Consider the following 14083-nt stretch of genomic DNA (forward strand, 5'->3'; position numbering starts at 1 on the left):
AATTGTGCAAATACAATGGAGCTCGGACACAAACTCGGGATTCCGTGTTATGTCTGAAGTTACTAGTACTCCGTGGACACTGACAAATCAGACAAGACGCAGTCTGTCTCTGCCACTTCTGGGAAAACAGCAAAATGATGAAAGAGCAGATGTCCTTGGTGGATTAGGGTCATCACATAGGTCAGTTAAACCTCCCAGATACTATCAGGAGATCAGTTCTGAAAAGAAAGAAAAAGGGGAACAAATTCCATGTTCCTGTACCCTGCAGGAGGAAAGAAGAAAGAAGGGGTACCCACAAGTTTACCCACTGCAATAAAAGAAATCCTTTTTCTTGCTGCTCTTGTTGCTGGGGTTGAGGAAGTGGAGAAGGACGTGTGTGTGTGTGTGTGTGTGTGTGTGTGTTTGATATCCATGTGTCTATCTGTAGATCATATGCTTATACATGCATACTGAGCCAGAGGAAAATCCCTGTCATGCCAGATCATATTCCCTTGAGACACTGTGTTCACTAAGCGTGGATCTGGGCTGTCAGTTAAGAAGCCCAGTGATCCTACTCTCCCTGTATCCTACAACTCTTGAGTTACAGGCATATGTGGCCAGGTCCAGTTTTCACATGGATGCTAGAGATTTGGTGTCAGTTCCCTATACTTGCATAGAAAGGGCTCTTGCCCACTGAGATATCCCCCTGACTGCATAATCCAGATGGTTTGGTATTGAGAATATATTAAAATTGCTGCTGGTAAGGGAAGAGGAAAGAGAGGAGACCAGAGGGAAGAGAGAGGAGAGAGAGACAGGAGAGAGAGAGAGAGAGAGAGAGAGAGAGAGAGAGAGAGAGAGAGAGAGACAACTGGCCCATGAGCTTTCTAAATGACATTGATAGAATTTAATTTTCACTTTAGAATGAGAAGTCAAATCAAGCAAGTCATCCATTGTTACCACCAAAAATGTCATTATGGTGGAAACCTAGCAGATTTGCTTCATGAAAAGGCAGGAAAGAATTTTTAATGTGTAACAACTATTCTGCTTGTTTTTCATTTACTCTTAAATTCATAGATCTGAAAAGCTTTCTAAAAGGTCACCTTGACCATGGGCCAACAGAGCTAAGTGTGGAGAGCTAGAAAATGATTAGCCAATAAAAGCCACCAACAAAAGTGTTCTTTTTAAACATAAAATTATTATACCAGATAAATCAATGGTTTGTTTATTTTAGTTGTTTAATATTAAATAGAACCATATTTCTTAATTTTTTTTCATGCTTCAAAGATAACCTGATTTGACTTTCATTGACCCTTTGTTACTTTGTGGACGTGAGAGGAGAGAGCAACTCTTGGGGAAACTGACCACATTTTCACAGATCACTTTAAGAATCACTAACCAAATATTTTATCTTCAGGTGGAAGTTCCTGAAATGACCTAGAAGAACAAAAGAAGCAAGATCTTAGGTCTAGATTTAGTAAGATTTTAATCAAACAGAAATTGTAGCATGAAAACAAACAAACAAAAAGAAACTGTAGCATGTACTATGCTTTTGAGAGCTGAAGTAAAGTTTGTTTCTCTTTGAGGTCAACTATGGTCCTGAACTCTCCTGACTTTAGTGACAAATCATAATAATGCAAATATTATCTTGATCTGGAAATTTATATGAATATGGATAAATTAATATCCATGAAACTTGAATAGGAAATGAGTTGAGCTATTTCTACAAATACTAACAAGCAAATAGAGAGAAAATTTTTCCCAGGATGTCATCCCAAGATATTTGTAGGGACTTAGTTTCAAACATCTCCTCTGATGCTTCTTCCTCCATCACACATACACACACACAAATACACACATACATACAGTATTACACATACACACAGACAAACACACATATACATACATACATACACACATACACACAGAGACAGACTGGGAAAGACCCAAATCCACCCACATCATATTTGCATGTGATCTACACATGCCCTCTCCTATGTTAAATAATTTCTAGACTACTTATATCACTTACATTATAAATAATATGAAATTAGTTTTTTCAATGTTTTGATTAGGGAATTATGACAGTAATGATGCTACTATATGTTCAATACAAAAAAAAAGATTTTAAAAACTATACTCGTTAAGTCTCTATATAAGAGCTCTCATACTGAGTGATAGCCGAAATTCTGTTTAAGTGCAGCATTGTTGATGTAAATTACTGTAACCATTATAACATTTGTGTGTGTGTGTGTGTGTGTGTGTGTGTGTGTGTGTGTGTGTGAAACTTGACTCTACCACAGCTTGGAATTTAACTAATTTTTTTAATGTGAGAAGTATATAGAAAGAGCATATATTTAAAAACATTACAAGGAGTGAACCAGCCTAATGACTTAGTGTATAAATTAGGATCTTTAACAAGTAAGTTGAGGTAAATATATAAACAGGCATGAACCAAAGCACTAAACTTATTTGTAAGCTGGTTGAAAGAAGCCAACTCTGTAAAGGCACTTGAGCCTACAGTTAACTTTTAACATTTACTCTATATTTGGTGATATTTTATGATCATTCTTGTTTGTGTGTAGTGAAGTAGAGGTATTGTGATCCCATATTTGAATAATAGTTCTTATTTTATAACTACATATTGAAGCATGAAATTATATGTATGACTTCTGCTTTATAAAAATACCCAGTGGGAATAGGAATCAGAGACTAAAATGAGCAAAGATAAAACAATATTGATGCTTGCTCAGGCTTGAAAATATGAAATCATCTTTACTATGTCTTCTGTGACAAAGAATAGCAATATGATGATTGAAGCAAGTAGTTTGATTCATACGTGTAGAGTAATATACACACCCCGTGCATACAACCAACTTGGTTGCAAATTGCTTCCCCACTGTTGATAATCCTTAAAGCCAAGGTTAACCTTTTCTGTAAACCTAGGGCTTAAAGCCAGACTAATTATAGAAAGTCCTTTCAATATGCTAGTGCAAGGTGGCACACTTACGATCTGAGTTTAAGCCCACCCCACAACATGGAATCCATGTCCTACACCTCTTAGGTGACAAAGATAGGCCAGTTATCTAGAATAAAAGAAAATGCTACTTCTTTACAGCAATGAAATGACTCCTAATGAAATTCAGGGCGCTCTGTGGAACAGGAAGCAGAAAGAAACAAGAGCCAGAGGGAATGGAGGACACCAAGGAAACAAGGCCCTCTATCACAACAGGATGGAAGCCCACCTGAACTCACACAGCTGACACAGCAACATCCCTGGGCCTGCATGGTCCAGACCAGGTAGCATCCTAGAGCTGAAAGGAGAAGTGGACACATACACCAACCCTAACCCAGAAGCCGTCTCCAATTGATAACCCTGACCAACTGAAAATTTAGTTTTCTCTAAGGGGGTCATGTTTGGGAAACAAACTATTCTCAAGGGTAGGCTGCATGCCCGGCAACAGATGGCCAACAGAAAGGGAACTTATTTCCTCTTTCTTTTTTTGCTGTGTGTGTGTGTCTGTGTGTGTGAATGTATATGTGCATATGTGTGTTTGTGTGTGTGAATGTGTGTCTGTGTGTCTATAGTCGTGTGTGGGAATGTTTCTGTGTGTGTATCTCTGTGTGTGTGTTCCTCTGTGTGTCTGTGTGTGTTTATGTGTTTCTTTGTGTATGTGTGTCTGTTTGTATGTCTGTGTGCCTGTGTGTGTTTGTGTGTTTCTCTCTGTGTGTGTCCATGTATGTGCCTTTGTGTGACTGTAGGGGCATGTGTAGCGTCCAGAGGACAACTTCAGGTCCTTACCTAAGACCTTGTTTGAAACATGGTGTCTGTTATTTGCCTCTGTGGATGTCAGGCTGAGTGACTGCCATTATGTGGATGGCATGTGCCCCACAAACCTTAGGCCTTTGGATACTTGGTACCCAGTTGATGGCCATTTGGAGAGGATGTAGAACTATGGATTTTTCTAAGGGAAGAATGCCACTAAGGACAGGCATATATTTCAAATGACTCATCTCATTCTACCTTTTCTCTCTTCACTTCATGTTTGTGGTTTGTCATGAGCTCAGCTGATGCAGCCAACACTCCTGTTGCGTGTTCACATGCTTTCCCGCCAAAATGGACTCTTACGTCTCGGGAAGCATATGCAAAATAAGCCCTTCCTTTCATAAGTTGCCTTGATCATGGTATTTTACTGCAAAAACAAAGAACCTGTGGCAGCAGTTGGTACCAAGGGGTGGGGTTTTACTGTAACCCACCCGACTGTGTGGATTTTGGAGAATTGAGGAAAATTTGGACACTCTGGACTAGAAATGTAGTTGAACACTCTAAACAGAGCTTTATAAGACATCTTAGTAATAGCTAGGAAGACAGTGCTGCTGATGGCTATGCGGACCATGGAGGCCAAGCAAAAGATGTTTGGGGGATCAATATTTGCAAGTGAGCTAAGGACCATTCTGGCGCTGTCAGGGCAAAACATGGGAGTGCTTTTTGCCCTTTCCCTAGCAACTTGTTTCAGTGTGAATTTTAAAGTAATGGACTAATCTCTTTGGTGGAGGAGATTTCAAGGCAGCCTGCTACTGACTCTGTCACATGGTTACTTGCAAACACTTTTATGCAGAGTCACACTGCAAAAAAAAAAAAAAGCAAATGGGGCAGAAAGAAATAAAAAAATGACAGCTCAGAGAAGAAAACGACACTGGAAAGGTTAATGTTAGAGCCAAAGCTTGTGCTGGAAGAGAGGCTGTAACCATTAAGGAAATTTGTACCATTAAGGAGGGGTCAACTATGCGTTGGAAGAGATGGAAGAGGCCTTCCCCAGGTAGCTTACCTTCCAGTTTATGAAAGGAAAAGGCCTTAAAGAAGTTTCTGCTCTTAGAAAGCAACAACAAACACAAGCTGCTGCAAATGTGGTTCAAGGAAAGCCGGATTCACCCCTCCCCCAGCTGATAGTCAAACACGGCCATGCTGTCCACCTTGTTCTGGCTTTAGAGTTACGAAGAACACATGAGCAAATGAGTTACTCAAGTGTTGAGTAACTCTTGAGGCCCTTGGGTAAATATGTGTATGTGAATTCTGGGTTATGGTAAAGACCACGAAATGCTGAAGTTGCCAAGGTCATGAGATGTACGCCAAGGAGAGGTGAACACAGAGAGTGGAAGTGGCCCCAAGAGAAGGAAGTGGGATGCAGGAGGCATAGAGGAAACGACAAAGCCGTCTAAGCCTTCAGACCTTAGGCATGGTGCTTTAGTTTCCTGCTAGTTTTTTGCTCTGGCTTGAGTCACTATTTCCTCACTCTGCCTCCATTTTTCCCTTCTGGAATTGTAATGCATACTCCATTCTTATGTATGTTGGACTATCTTAATTTGCTTTTTTTTTTAAAAGGGGGTTATGATTAAGAAGGAGCCTTGAGTCTCAGAAGAGACTTTGGGATTTGGATTTTCAAATAGTGTTGGTATTGAACGACTATGGTAACTTTTGAGGTTCTAAATGAATTTTTGCCTTATGACAGGGCCACAAGACCATAGGGGCAGGGAGTGAAATGTGGTGGTTTCAATGAGATGCCCCCCCAAAACCCCAAGTATTGCACACTTGCTTCTGAGTTGCTGGTTGTTGGTGGAAGATTCAGAAGTACCAAAAGTAAGGCCTTGCTAGGGGAAGTATGTTATGGGGAAAGCTTTGAAGTTTCAAGATTCAAGGCTCTTTGAGGTGTCTTCATTGTTTTCTGTTTGTGTTTCAAGATGCTAGTTCTCAGTGGCTAGTCTAGCCAACGTGCTTATTGCTTGTTTACATGTTTCCCCACCACGACAGACTCAGCCCTCTGGAGTCATAAGCCAAATAAACCCTTCATTCTATAGGTTGCCTTGCTCGTGGTGGTTAAGCACGTGAATGGAAATCCTAAAGGGGTCTCTTGTCTCCACCGCCCATCTCACCGTGGATGGGTGAGACTACACCCATCTATGCAATCCCATGGCACTGGGACTACAAACGTGGTGCAAGCATATCTGACTTTACGTGGGCTCAGGGGATATGAACTCAGCCCGGCATGTTTGCATGGTACGCACTTTGTTCACTAAGATGTCTCCCAGACCCAGTTAATAATAATAAAAAAAGATCAATAAATAAACATTTAGTACAAAATTCTTAGGACAGGTCGTAGTATCTAGCACGTGTTGAGAACTGACAAATAGCTTCCATCCTAGTTTACTTAGAGTCTGTGCACCTTGATAAATTCAACTTATATGGGAAAAGCCATAATTTGGTCAGCACTGGACACTTTTGGAATCTTTAATTTGTGAAAAATACCAACCGGAAGCCAATAGCTATAATTCTCTTTAAGTATTTGACCTAAAGTTAGCAATGTTCCTATCCATGTAAGAAATAGTAAACAGCTGGATGGGATAGAGGTAGGTGAGGAGACTGGGGTGCAGGTAGGGTTGAACAGAGACCTCCTGCCCGGTTTAAAATATCCGTGTTGTGGTTTATGTCATTGGGACTGATGATATACAGCCACCCTTCCTTGGCAGAGCTCTGTTAATCACCCAATCACACATTGCGCATGTGCTTCTATCCCCAACTGGGAGAACCTTCAGGGACAGAAGCAAAACTCCAGCAGCATGAGTAGACCAGAAAAGGCCAAAACTCAGAAGAGAGAACTTTGCACAAATTGTATTTGGTCTCAGGGCAATCCAGGATGTGAGGAAGCCGTACACCATGGTATCAGCAAACCAACTGGGAAGTTTCCTCATAAAGCAGCTTCCTGTCCCCATGAATTTCTTGCTTATTAGCTAAAATCCCATTACCTTATGCAACGCGTGTGTCACAGCTTTTGGCAGCACACACGGAATGAAAAGCTAGGCCTGACCTAAATAGCCAAAGCTCTTTCCAAACACATTTCTGTTTGGATTAGAAGAATTCTTTAGGAGATTAAATAGGTCACTGATAGACACATGTTTGGAGTGGGTTCCCACTTTAACCCAGGCCTCGTTTAAACACATTTCTTCTTCTTAAAATTTAATTTTCACATCCCTGCCTACAGGAATGTTGCCACCCCAAATTCCTGTGCATCAGCATAAACAGAGAAATAGCAGTGGGTAACACACACCTATATTTGTGCACGACAGAAGAAAAATAGTTCAGGAAATCCACTAATATTCTACGTGCAAAGATGAAAGGATTTACTGCCTACCAAGTAAATTTGACTTACGTTTTTCTGTTTGGTTTTTCAGCTTCAAAATTAGGAACTTCCTATAGAATAAAACAAAATAATTAGTTCAAGAAAATGGGGAGATGTTTTTATTATATTTTATCTTTGCATATAAGCTAACTGTAGTTAATTTTGACATTTTTCCCATAAAAAGATTACATTTTCTCATTTATTTTAGTGGTGTCTTATAGAATCTTGAAATTCAGGTTGTCTTTTTAACTTGTGTGTGTGTGTTAGTTATAGTGTACGATGTCATGTATGCTAAATATATGCATATATGTGTAAGCACAGGGACAGAAGATGCTACGAGGTATCTTTCTCTGTCATCCTCTGCCTCATTTCTCTGAGACAGGATCTCTCACTGAACTTGAAGCTCACTGTTTTCTGTTACACTAGAGATCAAAAAAAACAAAGAAAACAAAAGAACGTGTGATCTTCCAGTCCACCACCTTCCTCCAGTACAGAGTGGCAAGTGGGTACATCCACGTGGACCTGTGTTTTACCATGGACTCTGAGTTGCAAGTGTAATTCCTCGTGCTTGTATACCTAGTGTTCTGACTGACTGAGCCATCTTCCCAGCCCAATGTCCTTGTAGCTTTAGAAACTTCTCTTAGTAAGGTTTATATTTTGTTTTATAACCCTTCACCTGTTTAAATAAAAGTAGATCTTTAAAACGAATATATGTTATTTAATCCTCAGTTATTCGGCCCACAAAGACCAAAGGGGAAAGAAATATGACAGAGTATGTAGAGAGTTAATTATATTTTATCATATCTTCTGTTGAGAAAGATCCAGAAAGTAGCCTGTCACAATGCCCTAAGGGTCTTGGAATACATCTGTGGCTCCTCTGACCTTTCTTCTTCAGCAGCTGAATGCTTGTAAAATCCCTCACACTGTAGGAAAAGAATATGTCACCACACTTGTTTCCATCCTTCAGAGATGGAAGGATTTTCCCTCAGGCACCTTTAAGCACACTTCTGATTACTTTTTCAGTCTCTTCTTTTCAAAACCATGTATTGACCACATACTGTGTAACAGGAAAGCAATTTTGGTCTGGAAAGGTTGTTTGGTTTGTTTGTTTGGCCAGATAAGAATTTACATACCAAAGAAAATTGGGACCAGTGTTTCATGTGGGGGTGGGTGGATGTAAAAGCAGGAAGGATGGCACATACATTCAGAAGAGAAGTTGGTTCTGTTGCTCAAATAGTTAATACTATTAGCCTGTGCAGTCCAGTCTCAAACAACCTGTGTCCTGTACAGGGACTGGTCAACACATTCTCTGACCCTTACAGTGCTTGGATGCCGATGTCACTTTGAAGGACACTGGGTTTTTAGTTTCCTGGTTGATGAGCAGAGCCCTACTGAAAGCATGGATGCCGAAGCCATCTTAGGATACGAAGAGCAGTGCCTTCCACAAGTTGAAAATGTGGATTAGTCCCAGGTGATGAGTAGGAAATGCAATGCACACGAAGATGTGGGCTAGAGCCGGTGAGATGGATCATCAGCTTCTCAATTAAAGGAGCTTGCCAGGAAACACAGCGAGCTGAGTTCTGTTCCTGGGATGCACATGGCAGAAGGACAGAGCTGACCCCCTGAATTGTTCTCTGAGCCATACACATGTGCCATGGCTCACCTGTACACACACACACACACACACACACACACACACACACACACACACACACACATCACATCACATGCACACGTGCACTAAATCAATAGAAAAATAAATGCAATGACATTTTTTTAAAGATGTGGAGATCATGGGCCAAACTGTGGAGCAGGCTTGGCTATATTAACAAGCCCTTGAGTTAATGACCAAATTGGCCATTCCTTGGGTTATCTATGCTTTCTCATGCATGTCCTGAAAAGAATTAGACTTTTATGAAATTCTTTAGTTCTTCATCCACAAGCAAATTACTTTGTTTTAATCCCAATGAACAAGAATGGAAGTTTAACCAGCTTTGTAATGGCCATGAGGAGACCTCCTAGCCATCCATCTCTGTGTAATGTTTTCCTGAGCTGTGTGTTTGGAACTTAATGTGAAAGAGCCACTCTGGACTGAGTGGGCTTCAACAGCCAGAATCATTATCTTGAGCCTTATTCACATGATCTGTGCAGTTTAGACAAGTGACAAGAGAAAGCCTAGGTGTTATTCTTGAGATTGTAAATCTTTCATTCACTCAAATAGACTGTCATGTCTAATGAGGCAAGAGAGAGAAATACAATACAAAAGATGGATTTTGCAATAAGGAACACAGGAAACAATAGATACCTTTCCTGTTTTCAGTCATTCAAAACACAGCCTTGATACAACTCATATCAATATTTTATTGCCTTTGCTCTCAAGCAGATTAATTCCAGATGGCTCACAAAATTCTCAAGCAACTGAGCCTGGAGTGTTTGAGTTAAATGAGGAAGTGGGTACATCATTCAAGCCACCTCCTGTTTTACTTGGATAAAACTTCTCTTTAACAGCCAGTTAGGTTTTGGATGCTAGTTAAAGTGATTTAATTCCTTGTGGCTGTTAGTTTTGATGAAAGAGACACAGTCACTCTTTGGCTTGAGGTATAGACATCTACGCCAAGACTAAAATTATTTCAGAGTATGGTAGAGATTTTGAGGGCTTAGCAGCCAGTCAAATTCTCTCCAGATTATCTATTTCATTCTGTTTTACAGGAATTGAGGCCATCTGATGTTTTTTTCTCAATTTAAGTCAATTTAAGTTTTGGGGTCTTTGGTTAAAGAATTTTCCTGTAATGAATCCTTTGGAAAAACATGTGCTTCATACTTAAGTTTAATTCCTCCTAAGATGAAAATTATCATAGCTCTCTTTGGATAAACTGTTTCCCACAAGGGTAGGGTAAATCCAGCAGTTTAAATGAGGGTCTGAAGCATGACTGTTGGGGGAAAGAAGATCACTCACGGAGAAAAGTATCTACTTACTTGGAAGAATAGGTCTCTGCTCTGGCTGTTGCATGGTTATAGATTTCTATTAAGCTGGGGAAGCGATTTTTAGTACTGCTGTGCCAGACTCAAAGCAGGTGTGGGAAATAAAAATGCTTTTCCTTCCGACTTCTGCCTACACAGGCAGACTATCACGTACCTTGGAGTTCAGACCCTTGGCTCGTTATTCCTAGAAGGGCAAGTCTTAGAAAAACTATCCACGGGGTTAATTAGGAGCTGTGGCCTCCCTTTCCCCTTCTACCCCAGCTGTGTATTTTCTGCTCTATTTCTGCGGGCATAGCACGAACGTGCTACGTTCTGAAGTCCAAGAGAAAGGTGCCATTACAGAAAACCAGCGGGATAATTCTTCTTAGTCATCTTATGAACACTTGTCATAAATATCAGATAGTATTGAATCCCGTTACCTTTATTTCATTAGTTTGAAAATCAAGCAATAATCATTGGTTTTACCATTAATTCACTATGGAAAATAATTTAATGTTTGCTCCTGGAAGTTGCTACAGAAACAAAAAGAAAAAAAAATAGGGCAATGATTGCAAATTGGACAATAGAAACTATAAAATGCACCTAAGTCGAGTTATTTGGAGGTAAGATTGATGTAGGCTCCAGGAGAGCAGAGTTTTTCTCTTCTTTTTAAGTTTTATTTATTTATTTATCTATCTATCTATTTATTTATTTATTTATTTCAGTGTATTCAGTTTGTATCCCTTCTGCAACCCCCACCCACCTTATCTCCTCCCTGTCCCAACCAACTTCCCTCTTCTCCTCATATGCCTTTTCCCTAGTCTCCTGATAGGGGAGGACCTCCTCCCCTTCCATCTGACCCTAGCCTATCAGGACTCATCAAAGCTGGCTGCATCTTCCTCTGTGGCCTGGTCAGACTATACTCTCCACCCCAGGGGGAGGTGATCAAAGAGCCCTCCAGGGAGTTCATGTCAGAGACAGCCCCTACCCCCTTACTAAGGAACCCACTTGGAAACTGAGCAGCCAATGGGCTTCCACTAAACAGAGTGTCTAGGTCTTCTGCACGCATGGTCCTTGGTTGGAGTATCAGTCTCTGCAGGACCCCTGGGCCCAGGTATTTTGGTTCTGTTGTTCTCCTTGTAGAGTTCCTGTCCTCTCCAGGTCTTTCTATTTATCTCTTCTTCCATAAGGATTCTGTCACTCTGCCCAATGTATGGCTATGAGTCTTAGTATCTGCTTTGATACCTTGATGAGTAGAGTCTTTCAGAAGTCCTCTGTAGAAGGCTCCTGTCCTGTTCGTTGTCTTCTACTTCTAAGGTCTATCCTGTTTGCCCTTCTGAATGAGGAGTAAGCCTCTTCCCTAAGGTCCTCCTTATTGTTTAGCTTCTTTAAGAATATAGATTTCAGTATGTTTATCCTATATTATATGGCTAATATCCACTTATAAGTGAGTATATGCCATATGTGTCTTTCTGAGAACCGGGTTTTTAAATGACTCTGAAACTAAGATTGTAAAATTATGTATATAACAAAAAGACAATGCCACAAAAGTCATATACTTTCAATATAAATTGCCGTTTTCCTATTCTCATTCAATTGTTACCAGATGACTGCTAATGGGGTAGAACTTAGTATATGCATTGAATTCTTGGATTATAAATCTGATTTTCCAATTATGAAGTCAAAAGTTAATATGATGTGACTATGTCAGCAGTTGCTGCTGCTTGGCTAGTGGAACTACTAATAGTGTTTCTGCGCCAAAGAAAAATGATTGACAGATTGAAGGCACAAATCCCTTGGTGGAATTTTAAGACGGCAAAGATGTTATGATCTGTCTGACCTTTGGTATTCATATGAATAAACTGAGGTTCAAAGAAATAAAGTTCAAAATTTAGGATGTGATTTTGATTAAATGGTAGCTGCTTTGCTTACTATTATATATAATAATATATATGTATATAGACATATATATCATATGTTATTTATGATTTATTTATTCCTACATTGTGTAGGAAGAAAACATTTCATTTTTGTCCATTGCAAACTACTTGGCTGATACCTTGGAACAAAGGATGATCAACAAGAGAAAAGCATCAACATGGATTTAATAAAATGTTATGTAGCCTGTAAAAAATGAAGACATCCTAACCTTTGAATTACCTGTGTATTTTTAGGAGCGGGCAGTCATATAGAAATATGATTAGAGGACAAAAGAAGGCACGATCTAGTAATAATAAACTGGAGCAATTTAGTGCCTGTCACCTGGGCATTTTTAGGATGAGGAGAGGAGTTTAGAGTGACCTTTGTAAATTTCACAGCTGTATTACTGAAGAGAGCACGGAGAGCTCTGCCTTTGGTGGGTTGCATGACTAGAGACATAGGCCTTCTAAGTTCTGTGACCCACGTCAAGAGAGAAGCAGCTGAAAGAAGACAGGGAGAGGTCCCTGTTGCAGGCAGCAACTCTAAATTTCCTCCAAACTAAATTACTCATTATACCAAGGTCCTATCTTTTGGCATAGTACTTCCAAAACTCATTAAAGTTTTGGAGGCAAAGAAGAGTTTTGAGTCTCTCTCAATTATCCAGCACTCATGCCTCTTGATCTCAGAATCAACTGAAGAAACACTTCCTTCTTCAAAGATTAAGGGATCAAACTTACACAAAACGGACTAAACATGTTATACATACAAACACATATATGTTGTACCAATCACGTTAGAGATACAAATAGATGAGTAGTTTCTCATAAATATTTTCATCAATATTTATATAGAAGTCTAATATTGTATACAAACTGAACACAAACTTATCTATCTATAAATATGTAATGTTTCTATTAAAATACATGTTGTGAATTCCCTTTTGTTCAATTCATTCTCTTTCAATAATAGAGATTATTCACTTGCAAAACCAAAATATTAAAATTAGTAATTCTATGAATGCCACATGCAAATGCAATCTTTTTTGGTATTTCCTTTTTAAATTTGTTTACTTGTTACAATTCATTCACTTTGTATCACAGTTGTAGCCCACTGCATCTCCTCCCAGTCTCACACCCTTCCTCTTCTCCCCACTATGCCCTTTCCCTAGTCCCCTGATACGGAGGTCCTCCTCCCCTTCTATCTGACCCTGGCCTATCAGGTCTCATCAGGGCTGGCTGCATCATCTTCCTCTGTGGCCTGGCAAGGCTGCCCTCTCTAGGGGGAACTGATTTTATGTGTGTGTGAGTATATATATATATATATATATATATATATATATATATATATATATTTCTTATCATCATATGCTTTAGCAAAGTTCAGTAGAGGCTCAAGGGGTACATGAGGATCAATAGAGGTTCTCTTCATTTGGTTAACTTTGCTATCTTGTTTTACTGAATGGGGAGTCAAATCTGGGGCTGTGTGCATGCCAGGCAAGCACTATGCCCAGAGTTACATCTGACCCTCCCTTTACAGGTATAATACATGTCTATTGACCTATTCTTCAGCACCAGTCAAGCTGATTACTTTCAAGATGTATATAAACCCAGCAAGGACATATAAATGTATCTACTTTTTTAATCACAATTTTCTTATAAAAATTAGAGGAAGTTATATGTAATCAAATTACAATTGTATTGAAAATGTGGAGGAGTCTAACCACCCATTAAGACTTCTGCTTTACCTATATACTTTTATATTACTATAAAAGTCATGAAGATGTGTCTCAAGTTGTGGAGGAGGTCAGACAGCAAAGATGAATCCTGATAAGTCTGAGCCTAGTTAGTTAAAATAAGTTGCTAGGACTGAAATGGTTTGGATGTTATGCTTTCTAACTTCATGGTTGTGCACATCTGCAGAATTCTAATGACACAATGCAAGCATGGTTCGAAGTGCTTTAACTCCAGTAATTGGCTCAGTCTCCCTCTCAGTTCTGCAGGGCTGATACTGTAGCTATTATCTTCAATTTGTAAGTGTATAAACTGAAACAG

The sequence above is a fragment of the Meriones unguiculatus genome, chromosome 17 (genome assembly GCF_030254825.1).
Source record: "Meriones unguiculatus strain TT.TT164.6M chromosome 17, Bangor_MerUng_6.1, whole genome shotgun sequence".
NCBI lineage: Eukaryota > Metazoa > Chordata > Mammalia > Rodentia > Muridae > Meriones > Meriones unguiculatus.